Below are 26,000 nucleotides of genomic sequence, written 5' to 3' on the forward strand. Positions count from 1 at the left end.
ATTGGTTCAATTTTTCTGTTTTCCAGATCCAAATTTGAATATCTTCTGTTACTTGCAACCAGAATTTTAAATAACAGGATTTAACAAATCTCTGACTTAACATCTTTTACTCTCAAATGTCTGCTTAATACACTCTGAATCCATACTCTGGGGATACTATCTTATAACATTTGCTTAATTTAAGCATAAAAATAAAAGCTTACAGAAAAAATGATGGATTGTTACTAAATTCTCTAAATACAAGAACTGTGATGCCTAAGTAGGTCTACCACACCCATTTTAATGTACTATACTTAATAAGCATTTATGCTAAAATAAAACAAATATTGCTTTGATTCAGTTGTGTTACATCTATATTTGAAAAACATAGAGCTCATTCACTGTAGAATATACTAAAATGAATACATCTTGCAAATGAATCACTAACAGAGGTATAGAAAGAAAATACTTGACACCTAACATTGACAATTTCTATTAATTCATTGAAACTTAGATATAATCAAACATGTGAGCAAATGTCAGAAAATGCTGTGATATTCTTTATATTAAAACCAAATAAAACATCTTTCTCTGTTTCTTTTTTCAAATGATCAATAATCTGAAAGGTTAACATGTACTTCTTTGCATAGTAACAAAAGCCAAAAGCACTGGCAAAGCTTCAAAATCAATGCACATATTGGAGAACTGCTGAAATTAGGGTTTACAAGAAATAATATTGAAAGGATGACATAAAAGACCATTATTGCTATCAGGTTAAACAAGATAACATGGAAAAATAATTTCTTGTGACTTAAAGACAGATCATATGTTCCTCACGAGAACACTGTTGCTGTACTATTTGTTTCATTTCTTACTTCTGTCAATATATATTCACCATGATATGAAGTTCATCACCTAGAATTACATCATGCATGTTGGTATCTAAATAATTTCTATCACAAATATAAAGTAAAAGGCCATCATTGACATTTCTACATATTATAGTTTATACTTTGAAATATAGTTGTATATCATTTGTAATTTCTTCATCTTCTCTTGATAATCTTCTAGGCTAGAGACATTATTTAGTGATGAATGCTGATCACCATATTTGATACATAAAGCTGACTCCTTTATTAAATTTCTGTGTAGCCATGTTTTTTTTTTTCTTTTTTGTGTGTGTGGCAGATGCGTGCTAAAGTTAAAGAGGAATTTCAATTATATAATCTTATCACTAGGTATGGAACTTCTTTTTTCCTTTGAACTTTTATCAGATTTCTTTATTTTTAGTGATTGATTTATAAAATTATAGTAATGAAATGGCCATTGAAAATTTATAAAGTGAGACAAAATACTGAAAACATTCTCTTAATCTATATAATATCTGCAATTTATAATTACTACAAATAGGTTTAATCATGTAGACTACAGTTTGGATACCATTATGTAAAAAGTAAAATTTTACTTTTAGCCTACCTGTATGTTAACTGCCCAGCCCAAGCAAAAATCAGTTAAGTCATGGGCCACTTGGAAAATACCTAAAGTAGACTTCCTAGCTTCTTCCAACACAAAGACTCCAAATCTTATCTGCTATATTCTTACCTTTAGGTTCCTGACTACTAAGCAATTTATTTTGCGTTATATCTTATTTCTTTTCAGCCACCAAGTTGTAGATGCTTTCATGATGCTAACCTGACTTCCCTGGGCCGACGACCTCACCAGTGTGTTGGAACCTCTCCTCCCCAGTGCTCTCTCCCACTAGGGAAAACTAGAAACAGGCTGGTGGTAACTTATTTATAGTAATGTCTAAATTTTAGCATAACTATGGGAATTATTGATTAAAATAGCACAAATAATATTACTAATTACTTTAGTGCCTATTATATGAATGTAAGTGAAAAAAAGACTTTTCACCAGAAATCAATATTTCCTTCTGAAATGGCATAGCTAAATTGTATTTCTTAACCACTACTAAAATAAGGTTCAGTAATGTGAATGGTTAGTTTTCCTTATATAACAAAAATCTCCAAAACTCAATAAATTAAAAACAATGATCATTAAATTATTTGGGCTTGTAATTGAGCTGACAGGACCCCATTCTCAGTATAGCTCTGTTGATTGACTTCAATCAGATCTAGGTAGACAGTAGATTAGTTAAGAAACTGTGGCAGTAGAGACATATTACTGGTCATCAGATCTAGTTATCTAGAACTCCCAATAGGACTTTCTGAGAATATTGAAAAGCTGTGATCAATTCTGTTCTGTAACATAACCTTTAGTCATTTTATAACTGTTGATTACTGAAATTGTGACCTGTACAATTAAAATGCCAGAAATTTAATAGGGCTCAAAGCACCATAATGAGTATTTAATTTTAAGACCTTTAAAAGACAAATACAACACAGCAAAAATGATCAAAATTATTCCTCTCCCTGTAAACATGACTCATTCCTTCTGATTTTTTTTCAGAAATTACATCAACATTTGGAATACCCCTCCCTGTCTCTTACAACTGACTTAGACTGGTGACTATTTTTCTTAATGAAAAAAAAAAAAAACTAACAATAGGGGCAACTAGATACCTCAAAGTAAAAGTGTGTAATAGTCTTCTATTAATAAACTTGGCAGTCAAGTAGAAACGCCTAAAGAAGTCACCATAGTTGTCTATCAAATATTTACTATTTAGGCCTAGACGCCCTCTTCTCCTACCTCCTACTTTACTTCCCTCAGTCACTTTGTCTATTCAACTAATTACACAAAAGAAAATCAGATATATTTCCTAATCTACTCTCCCAGCATTGATATTATTGTCATCCCTTAATAATCATTGGAAGAAACAATACACAACTGGCCAAGAGATATACTGGCAAAAAAATATATCAACTTAAAGATAATTATTGTCCCTATGCCAGCCTTTATTAGAATCATCAAAACATTAAATGCAGCAAAACTTAAGGTTAATTTAGACCACACTAAAATTCAAGTCTATTTCCTCTCTAATTTGAGGCTGGAACCCATAAACCTAATACTAATTTGGATACAATAAATGATACTCAATGCTTTAACAACTGGGAGAAAGTCTAAACATGCCACATAAAGAAAGGACTATAAAAACTGTCTCATTAAATAATGGCCTTTTAGTCAAAATCGGGCAGCCCCAACATCTAGGGCCCTAGTCAGGAAATACTCGGAATCCCACATAGATAATATAGACCTAGACCTCTAATAGCTAGTAGCTCTCTCCACAATCACTGGTCACTTCCATCAGGAACATCATCACAGACCCTCTTGTGAGTCTCTCCAGGACCTCACTATAAAGTAGCAATTGTAGGGACTTCCCCATTCTCAAAAAGGAGAGTGAGTCAGTCTACTATGCCACTTGAGGAAGACTAGTCCTGAAATGAGAGCATGTTGAGAATGTTCCCAGTTGTGACCTTGAACTGTGAGCTCAGACTGATGGGGACTCAGAGGTTACACAGGCTCCTATGGTAAATATGAATATATATGGGCCTTGATGTAAATAGTTTTTATTTCTATATATATATGTATTTTTAGGGATCTGAACCAAAACTAATTTTATTTTCATTTTAACATTATAACAATATGGCATTGGTTGAAATTATACTATTTGAAGACTTGCTGTGCTTTGGTAAAGCTCTTTACTCTGATGTTATGTCATAGCTTAAATAGCTTTCATTCAATTATCCCAGTGTGTCTATAACAGTGTGCTAAAACTGAGATACAGTATTAAAGTCTAAATCTGAAATCATTAGAGAAGGAGAGAACCCAGATTAAATGATCCGCTTACCCTCTCCCTCTTTTTCAACCCAGAACCCCGAACTTCCTTCCTTCCTTCCTTCCTTCTTTCCTTCCTTCCTTCCTTCCTTCCTTCCTTCCTTCCTTCCTTCCTTCCTTCCTCTTTCTTTCATCTTTAAGAAAGGAGACATTAACAAAATCATAGGATAGGAGGGGTACAACTCCACACAATTCCCACCACCCAGTCTCCATATCCCATCCCCTCCCCTGATAGCTTTCCCATTCTCTATCTTATTTGAGCTTGGTAGCTACTCTCTGCCCTAATCTGGCATTCTAGTTCTATTTTCAACTCTGACACCATCTTCCCAAATAATATTTTTAGTTCACCTGCATATTAGCTATCAAGTTCAAGCAAAAATTACTAAAATTATGGATTCCTAGGAATATGCCTAAAATAGACTAACTAGTTTCTATCCACCTATTCTCATATGCTCTATCCCTACTTCATGGTTCCTGTTCATTAAATAGTTTGCCCTGCTTTATATCTTGCTGTCTTTCAGCTACTATGATTCCATCCTAAGCTCCTTGGGCAGAAGACCTCACCAATGTGCTCATGGATATCCCTTCTCCAGACCCCTAACCTATTAGGAAAATATAGAAACAGTCTGGGCGTATGGATTGACCTGCCAGTGTCATGTCCAGTGGAGAAGCAATTACAGAAGCCAGAACTCCCACCTTCTGCACCCCATAAAGAGTGTTGTTCCATATTCCTGAAGTGGGAGAAATGTTATGGGAAGACGGCCAGAAGGTTCTGAATGCCAATTCCATTGTGAACTCTAGAGAGAAGAGGGAAAACTGAAGTACATTTGGAAGTAGTAATAGGTGTAGGTGTGACTCTCCTTTGCAAAAGAATATATTTAGCCTAAAAAAATTTACATCACTGGATTTTTTTTTATATTTTCTAAGTTTTACTTTTACTCTATAGTTCTTACTTATTTGTAATTATTTTTTCGAAGCTAGGTGATCTATAAGCCAACAACAAGGGGGAAAATGAGAGAAAAGATAAGACTAAGAAATGAGAGAAGAAAAAAGTAAGAAAGGGTAAGTGGTGGCACACTTGTTTGAGTACATATGTTATAATACACAAGGACCTGGTTTCTAGCCCCTGGTCCCCATCTGCAGGGGAGAAGCATTCTTAGTGCCGAAGCAGTATTGTGGTTCTCTCTCTCTCTCTCTCTCTCTCTCTCTCTCTCTCTCTTTCTCCCTCAATCCCTCCCTCCTTCCCTCTATTTCTGGCTGTCTCTATTCAATAAATAAATAAAGATAATAAAAAAAGAAAGAAAAATTTTGTTAAAAAATGCAATGAGAGAAGGATATTTTTATACTTCCTTATAAAATTCTCACATCTCTCTAATGTACTTCATTATGTTCAATTATTCACTTTTAAATTAAAACATAGTATTTTATTTGATAAAATAAATAAAACAAAATATATTTTTGAAAATGCTTATTTAAAAAAAACTGTCTTTTTCTCTGAATCAGGGATAGTGTCATAATTGCCTTTCCCATCTCATATTATACATTAACAATGATGCATTATCTCATCTGGAAAAAAAAGATATAAATTGCTTCAATGTGAATTTTATCAGATGTAATGGGAAGAAAAGTTATAATACAAAAATGTAACTGTTACAACAACCCTGGATCCATACTCCCAGAGAGACAGGGAATGGGAAGGCTATCAGAGGAGGGGATGGGATATGGAGATCGGGTTATGGGAATTGTGTGGAACTATACCCCTCTTATTCTATGGTTTTGTTAATGTCTCCTTTCTTAAATAAAAAAAAAGTAACTGTTTCCTCTGCATGTTTACTTAAAAATATTAAGCATTATAGATAGTTAAAAAAGTCAAGTGACACAGGCCTTAGGTGTATAATTTTATGTACAAGCATACTTTTGCCACAGAAAGTAAAAAATTTTGTTATGAATTAATGTAATGAAAGAAATTTGAGGGAAATATTAACCTTAACTGATATATGTCAACAGTTGAATCAGATTATGTATTAAATAAAAAAAAATGAGAAAAATGTATAATTACCAAATTAGTATAAAAGTAAAGACCTGAGAGGGCCTGGTGGTAACTCCACTGGCTAAGCGAACATGGCGCAAAGTGCAAGTACCTGTGTAAGGATTCCGATTGGAGCTCCCAGCTCTCCACCTGCAGGGGTGTCTCTTCTCAAGCTGTGAAGCACATCTACAAGTGTCTGTCTCTTTCTCCCCATATCTGTCTTCCCTCCTCTCTGGATTTCTCTATGTCGTATCCAACAACAACGATAACAAAAATAACAATGATAAACAACAAGGGCAACAAAAGGGGAAAAATAGCCTCCAGGAGTGGATTCGTAGTACAGGAACCCCCCCCCCCCCCATAGTGAAGCCCCATGTATAACCCTGGAGGGAAAAAAAGACACCCAAGGGACACTGAAATAGCTCACTTTGGTAGTGTACTCTTTTGTCATGTATGCAAACCAGGCTAATCCCAGACTGACACTACACTGAAGAAAGCTTTGACCTAGTGGATTTTTTGCTCACTCTGTCTCTATATAATAAAAAGGAAAAAAAAATATGCAGACTTCTGAGGGGTATTGCAGTGAGGTAGCAGTGATAAAAGGTCAAACCAGGTAACAACCAAATATAGCAATGAAAAAAAAAAAAAGTTGAGGCTTTGATGTCACAAGTTCAATCCTCCACATCATCATAAGCCACAGCTATGCAGAGCTCTAATAAAAAATAAATAAAATAGACATAAAGGAAAATAAACACCTAAAACCTCATAGCATTGCAACTGCGACATTTGAAGAAGTTCAATAAGCTACAGGTGGGTGCAGGTATGCATATTAATGGGCAGAAGAAAAAAAAATTACTAAAACAAAAACAGGCTGAACCAGGAGTTAGCCTCAGACAGTGGGAAGGCATTGTCATTCTGATAGTCACACAGGGAAACACTCAGGTTCAACCCCAAGAAGACAGGGAAAAGTGAAACTGTGTGGCCCACTCAGACTACAGCAGTGGACTGCCAGAGGTTGAATACAGTCTGAAACAAGGCAACAAAAACCTACACTACCTAAATCTACCCAAAGTGATAACGACTCTACCCTTTCCACCCAATTCAACAGAACATATTAACAACATAACCACCTGCTTGCTGAACAACAACAACAAAAATAAATAAATAAATAAAGTATGGGGGAAAAATACAGCTGTTCAAAATTAGAAGGAATTGGGGCGGGGGAGTCTGAATTTGAAATCAGAAAGCTTATTATGAAAGCAATTTGAGACTCCAACCATAACATACAGATACACATCATTTCACCAAAGAGGTGAATAAACTTAAAAAAAAAAAGCTACATGATATGAAGGACACTGGGTGAATTTAGGCTTACATTAGAGGACTAAAAGTAGAAAAAAATCAAATTTAGGAGAGAATATCAAGGCTAGAAAATAAAACCACGACACTCATAGAATACAGAACTGTTGTAGAGAAAAGTATTAATAAAAATGAAGAAATTCTCTGTGAAATAACAAACTCCTTCAGGAAAAAAAAAGTATGTGAGAGTTACTGGTATAAGTGTGGATGAATAGAATGAGAGAAGAGCAGAGAACATATTCGAAGAAATCCTAGCAGCAAATTCTCCATACCTAGGCAATGCCCAAACATAGGAACACAGGTAACTTAACTGCCAAGTATGTAAACTCAAAATGGCCCTCACCATGATATATCATATTAAAGCTATCCAAAATCAAGTACAAGGAAAAAATATTGCTGGCTGTGAAGGAAATGTATAATCTGACAACACAAGGGTAGACACATCAGATTCTCAACTAATTTCTCATCACAATCCCTAGAGAAAAGAAGGGAATAAATTGACAGAGTCACAGTATTAAAATATAAGAATTTCCAGACACAAGCACTCTATCCTGCTAAATTATCTTTCAGGTGTGAAAGAGAAATTAAAATCTTCTCAAACATACAGAAACAAAACGAATTCGCTACCACCAATCCTGCCTTGTAACAATTACTGAAAGGAGTCCGACATGGAAAGAAGTGAAGTAACACCAACCATACATGAGGTGATCAGCAGTAGAACAGAATCTGTAACAAAAACAACAGCAATAGCAATAATAGAAGCAATTATATTGGAAAATGGAGGTCAAAATGGACAGAATGTTATGAACAATGTTGGTGAATCAAGACTAACCATAAAAGATTTAGATATTAGAATAGAAACTTTAGGACATTTTCAGAGTCCTTCACCCCAAAAAACTGGAATACACCTTCTTTTCAAATCCACATAACACATACTCAAGGATAGACCACATGTTAGGCCACAAAGACAGCATCAATAAATTCAAGAACATTGAAATCATCCCTAGTATCTTCTCAGACCACAGTGGAGTAAAACTAACATTTAACAACAAACATAAAATTATTAAAAGTCACAGAATTTGGAAACTAAACAACATACTCCTTAAGAACCACTGGGTCAGAGACTCACTCAAGCAGGAAATTCAAATGTTCCTGGAAACAAATGAAAATGAAGACACAACCTATCAAAATATTTGGGACACAGCTAAAGCAGGACTGAGAGGGAAACTTATAGCCATACAATCACATATTAAACACCAAGAAGAAGCCCAAATGAACGACCTTACTGCACACCTCAAGGACTTAGAGGAAGAGGAACAAAGGAACCCTAAAGCATCCAGAAGGACAGAAATCACTAAAGTAAGAGCAGAAATAAAAGAACCATACAAAAGATCAATGAAGCCAAATGTTGGTTCTTTGAAAGATTAAACAAAATTGACAAACCCCTAGCAAAACTCAACAAACAAAAAATAGAGAAGACTCAAATTAATAGAATTGTAAACAATGCAGGAGATAACACAACTGACACCACAGAAATCCAGAGAATCCTGTGAAACTTCTATAAAGAACTATATGCCACCAAGCTAGAGAATCTGGAAGAAATGGAACAATTCCTAGAAACCTATGCACTTCCAAAACTGAACCAAGAAGAACTACAAAATCTAAATGCACCAATCACAGACAAAAAAATTGAAACCATTATTAAGAATCTCCCCAACAACAAAAGTCCTGGACCAGATGGCTTCACAAACGAATTCTACAAAACTTTCAGGAAACAATTTGTACCCATACTTCTTAAGCTTTTCCATAAGACTGAAGAAACAGGAATACTCCCTTCCAGTTTCTATGAAGCCAACATCACCCTGATACCAAAAGCTGATAGGGACAGAACAAAAAAGGAAAACTACAGACCAATATCTCTGATGAACGTAGATGCCAAAATATTAAACAAGATCTTGGCCAACTGGATACAGCAACATATCAAAAAGATTGTTCATCACGACCAAGTGGGATTCATCCCAGGAATGCAAGGCTGGTTCAACATCTGTAAGTCAATCAATGTCATTCACCACATCAATAAAAGCAAAGCCAAAAACCACATGATTATTTCAATAGAATAGAAACTTTAAAATACCAATCTTTTTCTTACCTTCATTGGAACCTGCAGCTATAATGTTGGGTAGGTGAGTCAAAAACAGAGGGATGAATACTGGATGGCCTCACATGTAGCTGGAACTCAAGAGATAGCAAGAAAGGAAGAACACTGGGTGAAACTCAAACTGGGTGTGGTATACCGCATAAAAGTAAGAGACTCTGGACAGGGACAAGGAATATAAAAGGATGTTGTTGGTGACAGCAAGGGGAGGGGTTGATTCCTAAGATGGGATATGAGATAATTTTGCAGACACCCATGATATGGAGCTGGGAAATGATGCCCTTGTGTAAACAACTAACCCCCAAATAAAAAATAAACAAATTAAAATTAAAATTAAATAATTATATCTTAGCATCTATCCCTTGAAGTCACTGTTCCTATCCTTCTATCCCCAGGCCCTGTCATAATGGCTAGTGCTATACTCAGGAGCACTGTAAGCTTCTGCTGCTTCTTTTACCTATAATTCAAATTCTGCACATTTGCTGCTGCTTTTTCTTGGAATTAATAACCCTACATATTTAGCATTGCCAGTCATTAATATGGTATCCTTATTATCTAGTCTATGACTAGATTATGAGTCTATGTTTGGGAGGAAAGAGAGGATAGGAAGGCAAATATACAACAATTTCATCATTCCTATTTTAGTGGATGGACTCCCTTCCCCCACAAGTATAGGAAATACCCCATGTCAGAAAAATGAGAATAAAAAAATTCATTAGAATTTCTGGCATAGTATTCTAAGTTATTTCTTTTAATAGCCGTCTCTATTCAAACTTCACTTTCTTCTTTTTTAATTAGATATCTAATAACTGCTGCTTAAGTGCCATATAAAGATGTATAATTTCTTTTTTTAATATTTCTTTATTATTTATTCCCTTTTGTTGCCCTTGTTGTTTTTAGTTATGATTGGTGTGCTTGCTGTTGGATAGGACAGAGAGAAATGGAGAGAGGAGAGGAAGACAGAGAGGGAGAAAGATAGACACCTGCAGACCTGCTTCACCACTTGTGAAGTGACTCTCTTGCAGGTGGGGAGCCGTGGGCTTGAACCGGTATCCTCACGCCGGTCCTTGTGCTTTGTGCCACGTGCGTTTAACCCGCTGCGCTACCGCCCGACTCCCGATGATGTATAATTTCTATAAATGTATGACAAAACATAAAGATAATTGTAAATTCTCTCTATATATATTATGCACTGATAATATTGCTATAAAATAGTTTATAAATTAAATACCATTTTTCTTATTTAGTAATTAGATTTCTACTGTTTATAATAAGCCACATATCAGATTCTATTTCATTCTAATATGATAAAATAATTATTTAATTAGTTAAAAATAATGCAGTTGTGTATAAGCAATTTAATTATCCTTCAATTAAAAAAAAAAAAAGACAAGTAACTAGGTGTTGTATGACCAAGGAGGCAGCTTAGAATTAAAGGGTAGAACTTTCATGAATGAGGTCCTTGGTTGTATCCTCAAAGCCATACATGCTAGAACACTAACCTGGTTCTCTCTCATAAAATAAAATATGTTTAAAAGTTTACTGGGCACTAGATCATTAAAATTATTTGGCTACATGAATTTCTCTTTTTAAATATCCATTTATTGAGTATAAAGACAGAGAAATTGAAAAGGAAGTGGGAGATGGAGAGGGAGTGAGAGAGATGCCTGCAGCACTGCTTCACTGTGAAACATTTCCCCTGTGGGGCCTGGGGATTTGAACCCTGGTCCTTATATACTATAATATGTGTGCTTTACTAGGTGCACCACTACCCAGCACCCGTGATTTTTCTTCATATGGGAAAAGAACAGACTTTTCATGATGTGATTAGCATATTTTACTCAAATACGGTAAGATGAAAGCTATTACAATCTGTCATTTATATTTGTGTCAGATCTTCAGTATTGGAAGAGGATTGGGAAGAGGTAACGATGTGACAGTGCTCATCACTTTATACATAGATGTTTAGGTTAGATTTAAGGGTAGTAATTAAGTAATTTAAATTGTAGTAAAGATTACATAGTCCATTAGAGAGTAGGCAAAAATTATTTTAGTTAGGAAAACACTTTTTGTATTGGTGGATACAGTATTGAAGAGCAAATTCACTTACTAATATAGACTATCTATTTTAATAAATATATATGAATCAGACTTTTCAAAGGAGCTGGGGAATCTGCCAGATGTTATTATTTAGTCTTAAAATAAAACATCATATCCCAAATTTCGGGGTGTCTCTCTCCTTCTCCGGCAGGATGTCCTCCAGGGGAAAGGTAACGGGCTGGTTCTTTCTCGCTCATGACAGGGGTGACACGAAGTAAAAGACACCAGGGGACTCTTAGCGTGAATCTAGAATCTGAGTCTTTAGAGTCCCAGAATCCTAGAGTCCGTTTATTGTTGCAGTATGACAGAAATTACAGGTTTCTTAACAGTCAGCATGCCCCTAAGGTAGGGGGTTGGTATGACAGGAATTGATGAGATACAAGACAGTTATTTTCCATAACACAAGCAACTTAATTATCCAAAGGTATTTGAGAGAAGCATAGGGGTTAAACCCGTAGGGTGAGACAGAGAGAAGATGGATATCAAAAGGCCATATAGTTTGGAATTTCTCTTGTCTGGGGTCTGAGGTGTGTGATGAAGTGTGTGATAAGGTGTGTTCTTCTGTGATCAGAAGGTGACTTTGAATGAGTGAATCTGCGGCCATGTGGCCTGCAGTTAATGGAGGGAAGTACTGGGGTATCTGTGGGCCTGAGAGTCAAGAAGGAAAGAACCAAGTCTGAGTTTCCCCCCTTATGCTCACCTCAGTTGAGAGAGACTTACCAAGAGGTTATCTTCTCAGACCTCCATCCAAAGATGGGGGTGGTTCTCCCTAAGCTCTATCAGGCTCACACATGTTCCCAACACCCAAATAGAGCAGAAAGGACGTTGTTAGAGGTATAATCTCAGCAAGAGAGAAACTTTGGGGTGGTTAAGTAATCTAAATGATATAAATTCAACATAAACAAAAGTAATCTATGTGAATAAAGAACTCAAACATATAATTTGATTAAAAATGAAAGTTTAGGGCTGAGGAAATAGTATAATAGTCATGCAAATGACTTTCATGCCTGAGGAGCAAAGATTCAATGTTCAGTCCCCAGCACCATCATAAGCCAGAGCTAAACGGTGTTCTGAGCGTGTTCTCACATCTCAGTGGAAGGAGAAAAAAAAAAACTGCCAAAAGTAAAAACTTTACCAGTTACAGATGCAGTGACAAATATCAATCTAGAATAGTTTTTAGACACATTTTATCATTTTTCTCCCAATACACATTTTCAGACTTAAAGGCAATTATGTAAGTATCCTTGTTATATTGCCCAATATTCAATCCTTTAGCAATCAAAAGCATTACCAAATTTAGAGTGATTGATTTAGAGCTATTAAAAAATAAGCAAAAAGTTTCCTATGAAATAATATAACTTACAGGAATATATAGTGACCACTGCATGGAGTTGACTTGATCTGAACTCATTCATCAATGCAGATATATGCACTCATTAATTAACCTTTTTTGAGAGTTTCTGGTTAGCATATTGTGAATGCTAACAATGAATCCAATATTGTATCTGCTTTAAGTAAATGACAGCCTTTTTTATTGACACCAATGTTATTGCTGGGACTACGAATTTACTACTCTGAAACCACTATTCCCAGCTGTCTTTTTTTTTTTTCCTTTATATTTTACTTGATAAAATAGAAAGAGATTGAAAGGGTAAGAAGAGGTAGAAAGAGAAAGAAATAGACACCTGCAGATCTGCTTCATTGCTCATAAAGATTTCCCCTTATAGGTGGGGAGTAGGGGCTCAGACCCAGGTCTTTGAGTATGGTAATATGTGCTGAACCAGATATACCATTGCCCGTCCCAGGAATCTATAGCCTTTTGAGAAATAATTACGTTGGAGTAATAACTCATTTGGGAGTTTACAGGAAAATCACGGCATCAAACGTGGAGGGTAATTCCTGCTATTAGTGATTGATGAATCTTACTGTTGGCATATTTGAATTTCGCTATACTTGTATGAACATATTTTTAATTAACATCACCTCTGGAAAATGATCTAGAGAATTATCAGAATGCTCTGGAAAACGATCTAGAGAATTATCAGAATGCTATAAATGGACCTACCTTTTCCCTTCTATTTGAAATTGTTATCTAACTCAGAGGCAAAGTTATGAAACATTTAATATCATTTTTAATGATTTTAAATATATTTACCAGTAAAAATAGAATGAAAATTGTTTCTCAGCTAATTCTGACTTGCATATAAAATTCATATAGTCTTTTTGAAATTTTATTTATTTTACCAAAGTGAATATTATTCAGTATCTTTACACAATTCTACTGCTCCAGGTGGTCACCATTTTTTATTAGCAACTTAATATTAATTTACAAAATTATAACACTGTAGTGGGATAACTCCAGAATGTTCCCACCAGAGTCTGTGTCCCTATTCCTTACATCGGAAACTGCAGTAGTTCTCCCATGGTCACAGATATGGGTTGACTTTAGATCAAGAACTATAGGTCTATATCTGTATTTTATTGCCCTTGTTTTGACATTCCTACGTTTACTTCCTTTCTCAGTCACACTTACACTTATTACTCCTTTGAAGTGTCTTTTTCTTATCTTTCTAATAAGGAAAAAAAAAAAAAAAACAGTGCCTGGTTTCCTCTGGTGTTTCAAGCTTCGCCTCCCTTTCTGTGGTGGTACAAAAATAAGATTCCTAGTGACCGAAGTCTGTATAACCTCTGAGTCCCTGTGAGTCTGAGCTTGCAGTCCATGGTCACAGCTGGGAACATTCGAAGCTGCACTCATATCAGGATCAATCTTTCTCTTAACTATACCATGCTTTCAGATCTTATACATATAATCACTATAAAATAAGCACATACTTATGTATTTATATACTTACATTCATATGTGTTTGTGGGTTAGAATTCACCTTATTTTACACTCTTCAAAGCATATTACTGGAGGGATAATTATTTACAGTACAGCTGTACCCATTATAGACACGTGGGTACTGTTTGTCATGCCCCATAATATTTATATGCAAAACTTTTTTCTCACCAGTTTGTTCTTTTACACAATTGAGTACCAGGACATCAGAGCCTATTCCATTCTCTCTCTGACACTCCTTCTCAAGGGTTCTTTTTTGCTTTTATGTTTTTTGTTTTGGTTTAATAAAACACTAGACCCTTGAGAAGCCAGATTAGAGATAACTCCTGTCATAGGATATTGTGACTTCTCTTAAGACAACAATATTTTATAATTTATTAGGCTAAATTTATGTTATCTATGGCTCCATTCAAACACTTTTATCACTCCTGGTATTGACTTTTTTTGCAAAATTAAATATAAAGAAGTACACACATTGATGACAGTTTTTTAAAATATTTTTATTTATTATTGAATAGAGACAGAGAGAATTTTACATATTTATTTATTTTTAATTTTTTATTTATAAAAAGGAAACACTGACAAAAACCATAGGACAAGAGAGGTACAACTCCACAGAATTCCTACCACCAGAGCTCTGTATCCTATCCCTTCCCCTGATAGCTTTCCTATTCTTTAATGCTCTGGGAGTATGGACCCAACGTCATTATGGGATGCAGAAGGTGGAAGGTCTGGTTTATGTAACTGCTTGCCCACTGAACATGGGCACTGGAAGGACGATTCATACTCCCAGCATGACAGAGAGAATTTTAGAAGAGAGGGAGAGGTAGAGAGGAAAGGAGACAGAGAGACCTGCAGCTTTGCAGGTAGGGACCAAAGACATGAACCTGCGTCTTTGTGCACTGTAATGTGTGTGTTTAGCCAGGTGAATTACCACCTGGCTCCTATGATGGCACTTCTTTAAGGAGAATCTAAACTGAATCAGTACAAAGTAAATGAACTATTTAAGGCTTAGTTGTATAATTTATAAAAATAAAAACATTTATAGACATTTATAGACAGTTCTTCTACCTGAGAACTTTTTTGTCTAGTTAAATTTTATTTTTATGCTATTCTTGTTGCTTATGTGTCTTGGAAAAGACAAGCCATTGAAATTTTTACTTTATTCTGGGAACTTATTTGCTTCCATTTATTTCCCTAGAATTAGTTTATTTCTCACCTATAGAATAACAGTTCCTGTGGGTTGAATAACAGTATATGTTAATCAAAATTTATCCTGAGATGAAGAAAAAGTTATCCAGTTCTTCTTTTAAGAGTCTTATTATGTCTGAAATTTCTCTCACATTCTTTTCACACCATGTATTTGCATTTTCTATTTTTATATATGTGAAGAAACCTAAGATTTATGATTGCTAACATAGACTATTTCACACTTATCATCTAATATATATATATATCAAAGGAACAGAATCTTGGGCCGCTTACACTAAGTCTTTTGCAAAAATTACTTAAGATATTGACATCAGGAACTGCAAGATGTCACACCAGGAGAGTGTATCTTCTATATCATGCATGACATCTAAATTCAAATCTGTCTACCTTCACTTCAGTTTTAGAAGTTTCAACCCATTCTTGGTTGCCCCAAGAATGTTTCAGGATTTCCCTTGTACATAAAGATACTAATTTTTAGAAGAGGGAAACTTGACTTGTAATGATGTTCTCTGACCCCTGATAATGAATATGGATTTCCATAAAACCCTTTTGTTCATACAAAAGATGATGTAGCTAAGTTTGATTTTCTGTAACCCTAGGCAATGGGTCCACATTTTGTTTCAATATTATTTCAGATAATTTAGTTGTGGGGGCTTAGTGTCTGCATAACTGATAATGGATCTACGATTCTGGCTGGTCTTTTTCTTTTTTTGAGGTAGGAATGGAAGGAGAGAGACACAGAGAGACCTGCAGCACTGTTTCATGAAGCTTCCTTCTTGTAGGTGGGGAGTGGATGCTTGTACCAAGACCTTGGACATGGTAACATGCACACTTAGCCAGGTGTGCCACTGCCCAGCCCCAGATTCAAGTATTTTTCACTCTGAAATTCTGCTTCCTTTCCTACAGTACTTGAGTAAAATAATGAACTAATGTGTCTATACCAAACTGAAGATACTTGTTAAGTTTGACTATTGCCTTAATTTTATCAACATTTTAAAAAATTATTTTATATTTGATACCTGTCAGATGTGTATTGAAATGATTTATTTTCTCTGCATAGACTAAGTATTCAAACCATAATTATATAATTATATAATCAAATGAAAATTTCTAATTGGATAAAACTACTTGACTCTAAGAAGAAAATGGTTTCTCCTTTATTTATCTGCAAGATGAATGAATCATCTATGTAATGAATGGTTTATCTATGTAAAGTTATTTTTAGCATAAGTACTGAAATAAAATATGACTGATTTCTACATCTAGTTTTTATAAAAATTCTGCCTAACGTAACTTAATAAATTAACTGAGCTTTACATAATCTACCTAGTAGTAAAACTAATAAGCAGCAATTTAAAAAAATTTCCATTAACATTTATATTTAAAAGCATACAAATGAGATATCTTTTGCTTTCTTCACTTATTAACTTACCAGTATAAAAATATAAATGATGGGAGTCGGGTGGTAGTGCTGCGGGTTAAGAATACGTGGCACAAAGTGCAAGGACTAGCATAAGGATCCCGGTGGAAGCCCCCGGCTCCCCACCTGCAGGGGAGTCACTTCACAAGCTGTGAAGCAGGTTTGTAGGTGTCTATCTTTGTCTCCCCCCTCTGTCTTATCCTCTCTCCATTTCTCTCTGTCCTATTCAACAACAATGACATCAATAACTACAATAGTAATAACTACAACAATAAAGCAACAAGGGCAACAAAATGGAATAAATAAATATTTTTATAAAGAATAAAATAAAATATATATAAATGATGACTTAAAATTGAAATGTTTCCAACATATATAAAATATGGCCACAAAGGCTTAAAGAAACTTGATGATGAAGTTCAACCTAGACAAGAGCACTACATTACAAAGATATACTTTAATTTATATATATGAGAAGATTAATCTACCTCAGGTTGGTAATATGAGAAGATCTGACTCATAAAGAATTTACCCTAAGGGGCTGGGATGGTGGCACACCTAGGATGAGTGCACCTATTACAATGCACAAGATCCAGGGTTCCAGCCACTGTTCCCCACCTGCAGGGGGAAAGCTTTGCTAGAGGTGAAGCAGGGATGCAGGTGTCTCTCTGTCTCTCTCCCTTTCTATCACCCCCTTCTCTCTTGATTTCTGGCTGTCTCTAAACAATAAATAAAGATAATAATTTTTTTAAAAAGAATTTACCTTATATCAAACATCATAAATATGTCCAGAGGGAATACCAAAGGAGACCACATGGGATCACTTCAAGACAGAACTAGAATGACTTCAGGAACCCACCAAATCACCAGTGAGTGCAAACTCCTGTGGCTTGTGGGCAGAGAGGAGGTGTGGGAGAGATTAAGTGGCTGGTAACAGTCTGGCAGTTTACCAGTTGAGACGCCACCTCCAGTCTGTTTCACCAACAAAAAGACAGCTGAAGGGAGGAAAGGACTCCCCTAAGACTCACCAAATGCAACTGTGAGTTTCCACTGTTACTGCCCTCATTAACTAGAGTGTGTGTGGGGGGACCCTATGCTAATACCAGGGACAGAAAATTAACCAAGTAACTCAGGAGAAGATCTATACCTTAGTGGCTTAGCAGTGGGGCTATGAGGGTCTATTTGCATAACCAGAAGATTATCTCTACCCCATCCTGCTTTATCTCTTGGTAAGGAGTCAGTCATTAAACTAAGAAGCCTCCTTATAGTTTAAAATCCTTCATGCCCCCATTGCCTACAGGGAAGAAAAAGAACAAAAGAGGCTTTTAAAGTCACTGTGCTCCAACCCAGGGATTAAAATAATATTGAAATATCTGGGGAGGTAAGATGGCGACGGCCTGAGAAGTCGCTAACAGCGAGTGCTCTGATAGCATCGTCGGCAAAGGTAGGATTTTCTGCCTTTAGCAGGCCAGTCAACAAGGGGGTAGCACCAAAGAAGTGATTACAGTTTAATTTGGGTTAACAATTAGAGCAAAGGGGACACGGACTAGCGGGGCTCCAGAATTCCCAGGCGGCGCCAGGCAAGGCGAGTGCGCCGGGCATTGTCCTCCGCCGCCCGGGAAGGCGGCTCCTCCGCCGCCAGTTGCAGAGCGCGGCGGGCAGAGGACCCGGAGAGAGCACTTTAGCTCGGGGGCTGCCTCTTGGGAGTCGCTAGGATCCACCGCGACCCTGAGGGTGGATCCAAAGACTTCTTGAGTATAGCTCTCATTGGATCAAAGGACTTGGAGCTAGTTTTCATTTTTGAGAAATCCTTTAAAAAAGTCTGGAGGGCGGGGTTTCCCGGAAGATGGCGCCCGGAGAAGCAGAAGCGGCTAGCCTTTGAGCTACGGACACATCTCGTGTAAACAATAGGATTTTCTGCCTTTAGCAAGCCAGCCAATAAGGGGCCATAACGGTCATACCAAGGATGTTTCTATAACTTAATTTGGGTTAAGAATTAGAGTAGGGGAAAAATTCTTTTTTCTTCCTTTTAATTTTCAAGCATACATCCTTCACGCCGCCCCCCCCCCCCCCATAAGCAGTGCCTGGGACCAGCTACTAGCAGGATACCCCATACCACCAAACAGGGTTTTTTTTTTTTTTTTTTTTTCCTCTTTCCTTTTTTTTTTTTTTTTTTTTAATTCACTGATACACATTTGGGAAGTTCCTCGCACTGCTCTTTAATTACAGCTCTACTTCTTATCTTCTCCCTTTTCTCTCTCTTATCTCTCTCTATCTCTCTCTTTTTTTTTTTTTTTTAATCTTGTCATACACTTCTTTCTTCTTTGCCTTTCTGAATTTGTGAATTACTTTGGGGAAGAAATCTGACCCAGAGTGGACTCTCTATGTGTGTATCTCTGCTCTAGTTCCCTTTACACTCTTGTTACCCTTAGAATATACACTGGATAGTAGATTTGCATAACTGTCTATTCTTGCTATCCTCTCTTCCTTTTCTCTTTCTTCACTGGGATTTGGTTACTATTTTTTCACGGACTGGAGAAAATGTTTGGCTAACTGGTAACGATTAAACTCCTTCAATACTTACTTCAATTGCTACGGTTATTCCGGAGGTTGGTGAGTGCAATTGTCATAAAGGTATTTAGTACAGTGTTACTTGTGCTCAAAACACAACAACTGAGGAACAACAGAGCATTAAAAAAAAAAAAAAAAACACATAAATTAAAAAAAAATGGGTAGATTAAAAACAAATAAAACTGCTACCCCAATGAATGAAGACAAGAGCCCAGAAGAAACCACAAATCAGTCAGAAGTAACCATAGATAAGAAAAGTATGCAAGCAATAATAAACTTATTAATCACAGAAATGAAAACAACATTGGAGGAAAGAAATGGCAGTATTAGGGAAACAACAGTTGAGACCCCCAAGGAAAATACCGATTATCTTGAGACAATTAGAGAACTGAAAGCTGAAATAGCTGTAATGAAGAAAGAAGCTGAGGCAAGGGAAAGCAGACTAACAGAAGCAGAAAACAGAATTAGTCAGACAGAGGATGAGTTAGAGAAAACTAAGAAAGAGGTGAAAGAGCTTAAAAAGAGATTGAGAGACACTGAAAACAACAACAGAGACATATGGGATGATCTCAAAAGAAGTAACATTCGTATAATTGGCCTGCCAGAGGAAGAAAGAGAGGAAGGGGAAGCAAACATCCTAGAGGAAATAATACAAGAAAATTTCCCAGACCTGAATAACAGAAAGGATATCAAGGTGCAAGAGGCCCAGAGAGTACCAAACAGAATCAACCCAGACCTGAAAACACCAAGACACATCATAGTCACAATGAGAAGAAGTAAGGATAAAGAAAGGATCCTAAAGGCTGCAAGAGAGAAACAAAAAGTCACATACAGGGGAAAACCCATAAGACTTTCTGCAGATTTTTCAACTGAAACTCTAAAAGCCAGAAGGGAGTGGCAAGATATCTATCGAGCCCTGAATGAAAAAGGGTTTCAACCAAGGATTATATATCCTGCTAGACTTTCATTCAAGCTAGATGGAGGGATCAAAACCTTCTTAGACAAACAACAGTTAAAGGAGGCAACTATCACCAAGCCGGCCCTGAAAGAGGTACTAAAAGACCTCTTATAAACAAGAACATCACTATAATACTTGTAATATATCAGAGTAAACAAATTGTTTTTTAGAACAATGGCACTACAATACATTAAATCCATAATATCAATAAATGTCAATGGCTTAAACTCACCCATCAAAAGGCACAGGGTGGGGGGATGGATCAGAAAACATAACCCAACCATATGCTGCTTGCAAGAATCCCATCTGTCACAACAAGATAAACACAGACTTAAAGTGAAAGGATGGAAAACTATCATACAGGCTAACGGTCCACAAAAAAGGGCAGGAACAGCCATTCTCATCTCAGACACGATAGATTTTAAATTAAATAAAGTAATAAAAGATAGGCAAGGACATTACATAATGATTAGAGGATCAATCAGCCAAGAAGACTTAACAATTATTAACATCTATGCACCCAACGAGGGACCATCTAAATACATTAAACACCTATTGAAAGAATTTCAAAAATACATCAATAGTAATACAATAATAGTGGGAGACTTCAATACCCCACTCTCACACTTAGACAGATCAACAAAGCAGAGAACCAATAAAGATACAAGAGAATTGAATGAAGAGATTGACAGACTAGACCTCTTGGACATTTTCAGACTCCTCCACCCCAAAAAACTGGAATACACCTTCTTTTCAAATCCACACAACACATACTCAAGGATAGACCACATGTTAGGCCACAAAGACAGCATCAATAAATTCAAGAGCATTGAAATCATCCCAAGTATCTTCTCAGACCACAGTGGAGTAAAACTAACTTTTAACAACAAACGGAAAATTATTAAAAGACATAGAATTTGGAAACTAAACAACATGCTCCTTAAGAACCACTGGGTCAGACACTCACTCAAACAGGAAATTCAAATGTTCCTGGAAACTAATGAAAATGAAGACACAACCTATCAAAATATTTGGGACACAGCTAAAGCAGTACTGAGAGGGAAACTTATAGCTATACAATCACATATTAAACACCAAGAAGAAGCCCAAATGAACGAACTTACTACACACCTCAAGGACTTAGAGGAAGAGGAACAAAGGAACCCTAAAGCAACCAGAAGGACAGAAATCACTAAAGTTAGAGCAGAAATAAACAACATCGAAAATAAAAGAACCATACAAAAGATCAATGAAGCCAAATGTTGGTTCTTTGAAAGATTAAACAAAATTGACAAACCCCTAGCCAGACTCACCAAACAAAAAAGAGAGAAGACTCAAATTAATAGAATTGTAAACGATACAGGAGATATCACAACTGACACCACAGAAATCCAGAGAATTCTGCGAAACTTCTACAAAGAACTATATGCCACCAAGCTAGAGAATCTGGAAGAAATGGAACAATTCCTAGAAACCTATGCACTTCCAAAACTGAACCAAGAAGAACTACAAAATCTAAATGCACCAATCGCAGACAAAGAAATTGAAAACGTTATTAAGAATCTCCCCAACAACAAAAGTCCTGGACCAGATGGCTTCACAAACGAATTCTACAAAACTTTCAGGAAACAGTTAATACCCATACTTCTTAAGCTATTCCATAAGATTGAAGAAACAGGAATACTCCCTTCCACCTTCTATGAAGCCAACATCACCCTGATACCAAAAGCTGATAGGGACAGAACAAAAAAGGAAAACTACAGACCAATATCTCTGATGAACATAGATGCCAAAATATTAAACAAGATCTTGGCCAACCGGATACAGCAACACATCAAAAAGATTGTTCATCACGACCAAGTGGGATTCATCCCAGGAATGCAAGGCTGGTTCAACATCCGTAAATCAATCAATGTCATTCATCACATCAATAAAAGCAAAGCCCAAAACCACATGATTATCTCAATAGATGCAGAGAAAGCCTTTGACAAAATCCAACACCCATTCATGCTCAAAACTCTACAAAAAATGGGAATAGATGGGAAATTCCTCAAGATAGTGGAGTCTATATATAGCAAACCTACAGCCAACATCATACTCAATGGAGAGAAGCTGAAAGCATTCCCCCTCAGATCAGGGACTAGACAGGGCTGCCCACTGTCACCGTTACTCTTCAACATAGTATTGGAAGTTCTTGCCATAGCAATCAGGCAAGAGAAAGAAATCAAAGGGATACAGATTGGAAGGGAAGAAGTCAAGCTCTCACTATTTGCAGATGATATGATAGTATACATAGAAAGACCTAAAGAATCCAGTAGAAAATTACTGGAAGTTGTTAGGCAATATAGCAAGGTATCAGGCTACAAAATCAATGTACAAAAATCAGTGGCATTTCTTTATGCAAACACTAAATCTGAAGAAGAAGACATCCAGAAATCACTCCCATTTACTGTTTCAGCAAAATCAATCAAATACCTAGGAATAAAGTTGACCAAAGAAGTGAAAGACTTGTATGCTGAAAACTATGAGTCGCTACTCAAGGAGATAGAAACTGATACCAAGAAATGGAAAGATATCCCATGCTCATGGATTGGAAGAATAAATATCATCAAAATGAACATTCTCCCCAGAGCCATATACAAATTCAATGCAATACCCATCAAAGTTCCACCAAGCTTCTTTAAGAGAATAGAACAAACACTACAATCATTTATCTGGAACCTGAAAACACCTAGAATTGCCAAAACCATCCTAAGGAAAAGAAACAGAAATGGAGGCATCACACTCCCAGACCTTAAACTATATTATAAAGCCATCATCATCAAAACAGCATGGTACTGGAACAAAAATAGGCACACAGACCAGTGGAACAGAATTGAAAGCCCAGAAGTAAATCCCAACACCTATGGGCATCTAATCTTTGATAAGGGGGCCCAAAGGATTAAATGGAAGAAGGAGGCTCTCTTCAATAAATGGTGCTGGGAAAACTGGGTTGAAACATGCAGAAGAATGAAATTGAACCACTTTATCTCACCAGAAACAAAAATCAATTCCAAATGGATCAAAGACCTAGATGTCAGACCAGAAACAATCAAATACTTAGAGGAAAACATTGGTAAAACACTTTCCCATCTACACCTCAAGGATATCTTTGATGAATCAAACCCAATTGCAAGGAAGACCAAAGCAGAAACAAACCAATGGGACTACATCAAATTGAAAAGCTTCTGCACATCCAAAGAAACTATTAAACAAACAGAGAGACCCCTCACAGAATGGGAGAAGATCTTCACATGCCAGACATCAGACAAGAAACTAATCACCAAAATATATAAAGAGCTCAGCAAACTTAGCCGCAAAAAAGCAAATGACCCCATCCAAAAATGGGCAGAGGAAATGAACAAAACATTCACCACAGAGGAGATCCAAAAGGCTAACAAACATATGAAAAACTGCTCTAGGTCACTGATTGTCAGAGAAATGCAAATTAAGACAACACTAAGATACCACCTCACTCCTGTAAGAATGGCATACATCAAAAAGGACAGCAGCAACAAATGCTGGAGAGGATGTGGGGACAGAGGAACCCTTTTACATTGCTGGTGGGAATGTAAATTGGTACAGCCTCTGTGGAGAGCAGTCTGGAAAACTCTCAGAAGGCTAGACATGGACCTTCCATATGACCCAATAATTCCTCTCCTGGGGTTATACCCCAAGGACTCCATAACACCCAACCAAAAAGAGGTGTGTACTCCTATGTTCATAGCAGCACAATTCATAATAGCTAAAACCTGGAAGCAACCCAGGTGCCCAACAACAGATGAATGGCTGAGAAAGCTGTGGTATATATACACAATGGAATACTATGCAGCTATCAAGAACAATGAACTCACCTTCTCTGACCCATCTTGGACAGAGCTAGAAGGAATTATGTTAAGTGGACTAAGTCAGAAAGTTAAAGATGAGTATGGGATGATCCCACTCATCAACAGAAGCTGACTTAGAAGATCTGAAAGGGAAACTAAAAGCAGGACCTGATCAAATTGTAAGTAGGGCACCAAAGTAAAAACCCAGTGGTGAGGGGTAGACATGTAGCTTCCTGGGCCAGTGGGGGGTGGGAATGGGCGGGAGGGATGGGTCACGGTCCTTTGGTGATGGGAATGGTGTTTATGTACACTCCTAGCAAAATGTAGACATATAAATCAGTAGTTAATTAATATGAGAGGGGGAAATCAATTGTATGTCTCAAAAGTTCTCAAAAGACAAACTGAATCTTTTTAATAGATAGGCAACGTATTTGATATGCGGACTCTCTCAAAAGCCTAGACCAAGTAGATTAGAAGCTTCCAATAGCACAGCTATATACAAGATACTGGGTACTGTACAGCAAACCATAACAAAGGGACTTTTCAAAGTTAACCCAATTAACAAATAATGTGATGATAATATTAACTATTGATTGTCTTTTTGAAGCCTAAGACAGCAGGAACCTCACATCTTCACTATAGAGCCCCTACTTCCCCCAGTCCTGGCACCCATGGATAGGGCTCACTTTCCCGTATGCTTCTCCCAATCCATACCAAATAATATTGCATCCGTTGATCACAACCTAACCAAAGCAACGATTGCCATCTCAACATGCTTCACCTCAGAGTGTCCAGAGACTTCACGTGTGGAATGACAACCCTTCAGCTTCATTACTCGGGTGAGACCTTTCCTTTTATAGTACACTCTAATTTCATCTCAGGTAGTTCACTTTCTAACAAAGTCCCATAACCTAGACATACACCAGTTTCTGTGAGAGAGAGCGTATGCGCACACGTATCCATAAACTACTGCAAAATATATACCTGAAAGCAGGATTACACTAGAGTTTGCAGTGAGTACCTCCCCAACACTTCCTCTCCACTATTCCAATCTTGGGATCCATGTTTGCTCAACAAATTGTTTGGCTTTGTATGTTAACTCTCTTTTCAATCACCAGGTTCCAGATGCCACCAGGATGCTGGCTAGACTTCCCTGGATTGAAGACCCCACCAATGTGTCCTGGAGCTCAGCTTCCCCAGAGACACACCTTACTAGGGAAAGAGAGAGGCAGACTGGGAGTATGGACCGACCAGTCAACGCCCATGTTCAGCGGGGAAGCAATTACAGAAGCCAGACCCTCTACCTTCTGCAACCCTCAACGACCCTGGGTCCATGCTCCCAGAGGGCTAGAGAATGGGAAGGCTATCATGGGAGAGGGTGGGTTATGGGGATTGGGTGGTGGGAATTGTGTGGAGTTGTACCCCTCCTACCTTATGCTTTTGTTCACTAATCCTTTCTTAAATTAAAAATTTAAATAAAAAAAAAAAATTAAATCAAAAAAGAAATATCTGTCAATTTCCACAACTGTGAGCCCTTTAATTACCTTACTTAGACACAAGTAAATCCAGGCAAGAGTGATCAGAAATTTCAAAAGTACTGAGAGAGTGACCTCATAACATACTATATGGAATGGCTAAACAGATAAGAATAAATACAGAAACAAACCAAGAGTCCAGCTAAAAGCCCCCCAAAGGGTGAAGCACAAAATAATGAGGT

The sequence above is a fragment of the Erinaceus europaeus genome, chromosome 1 (assembly GCF_950295315.1).
Source record: "Erinaceus europaeus chromosome 1, mEriEur2.1, whole genome shotgun sequence".
Lineage (NCBI taxonomy): Eukaryota > Metazoa > Chordata > Mammalia > Eulipotyphla > Erinaceidae > Erinaceus > Erinaceus europaeus.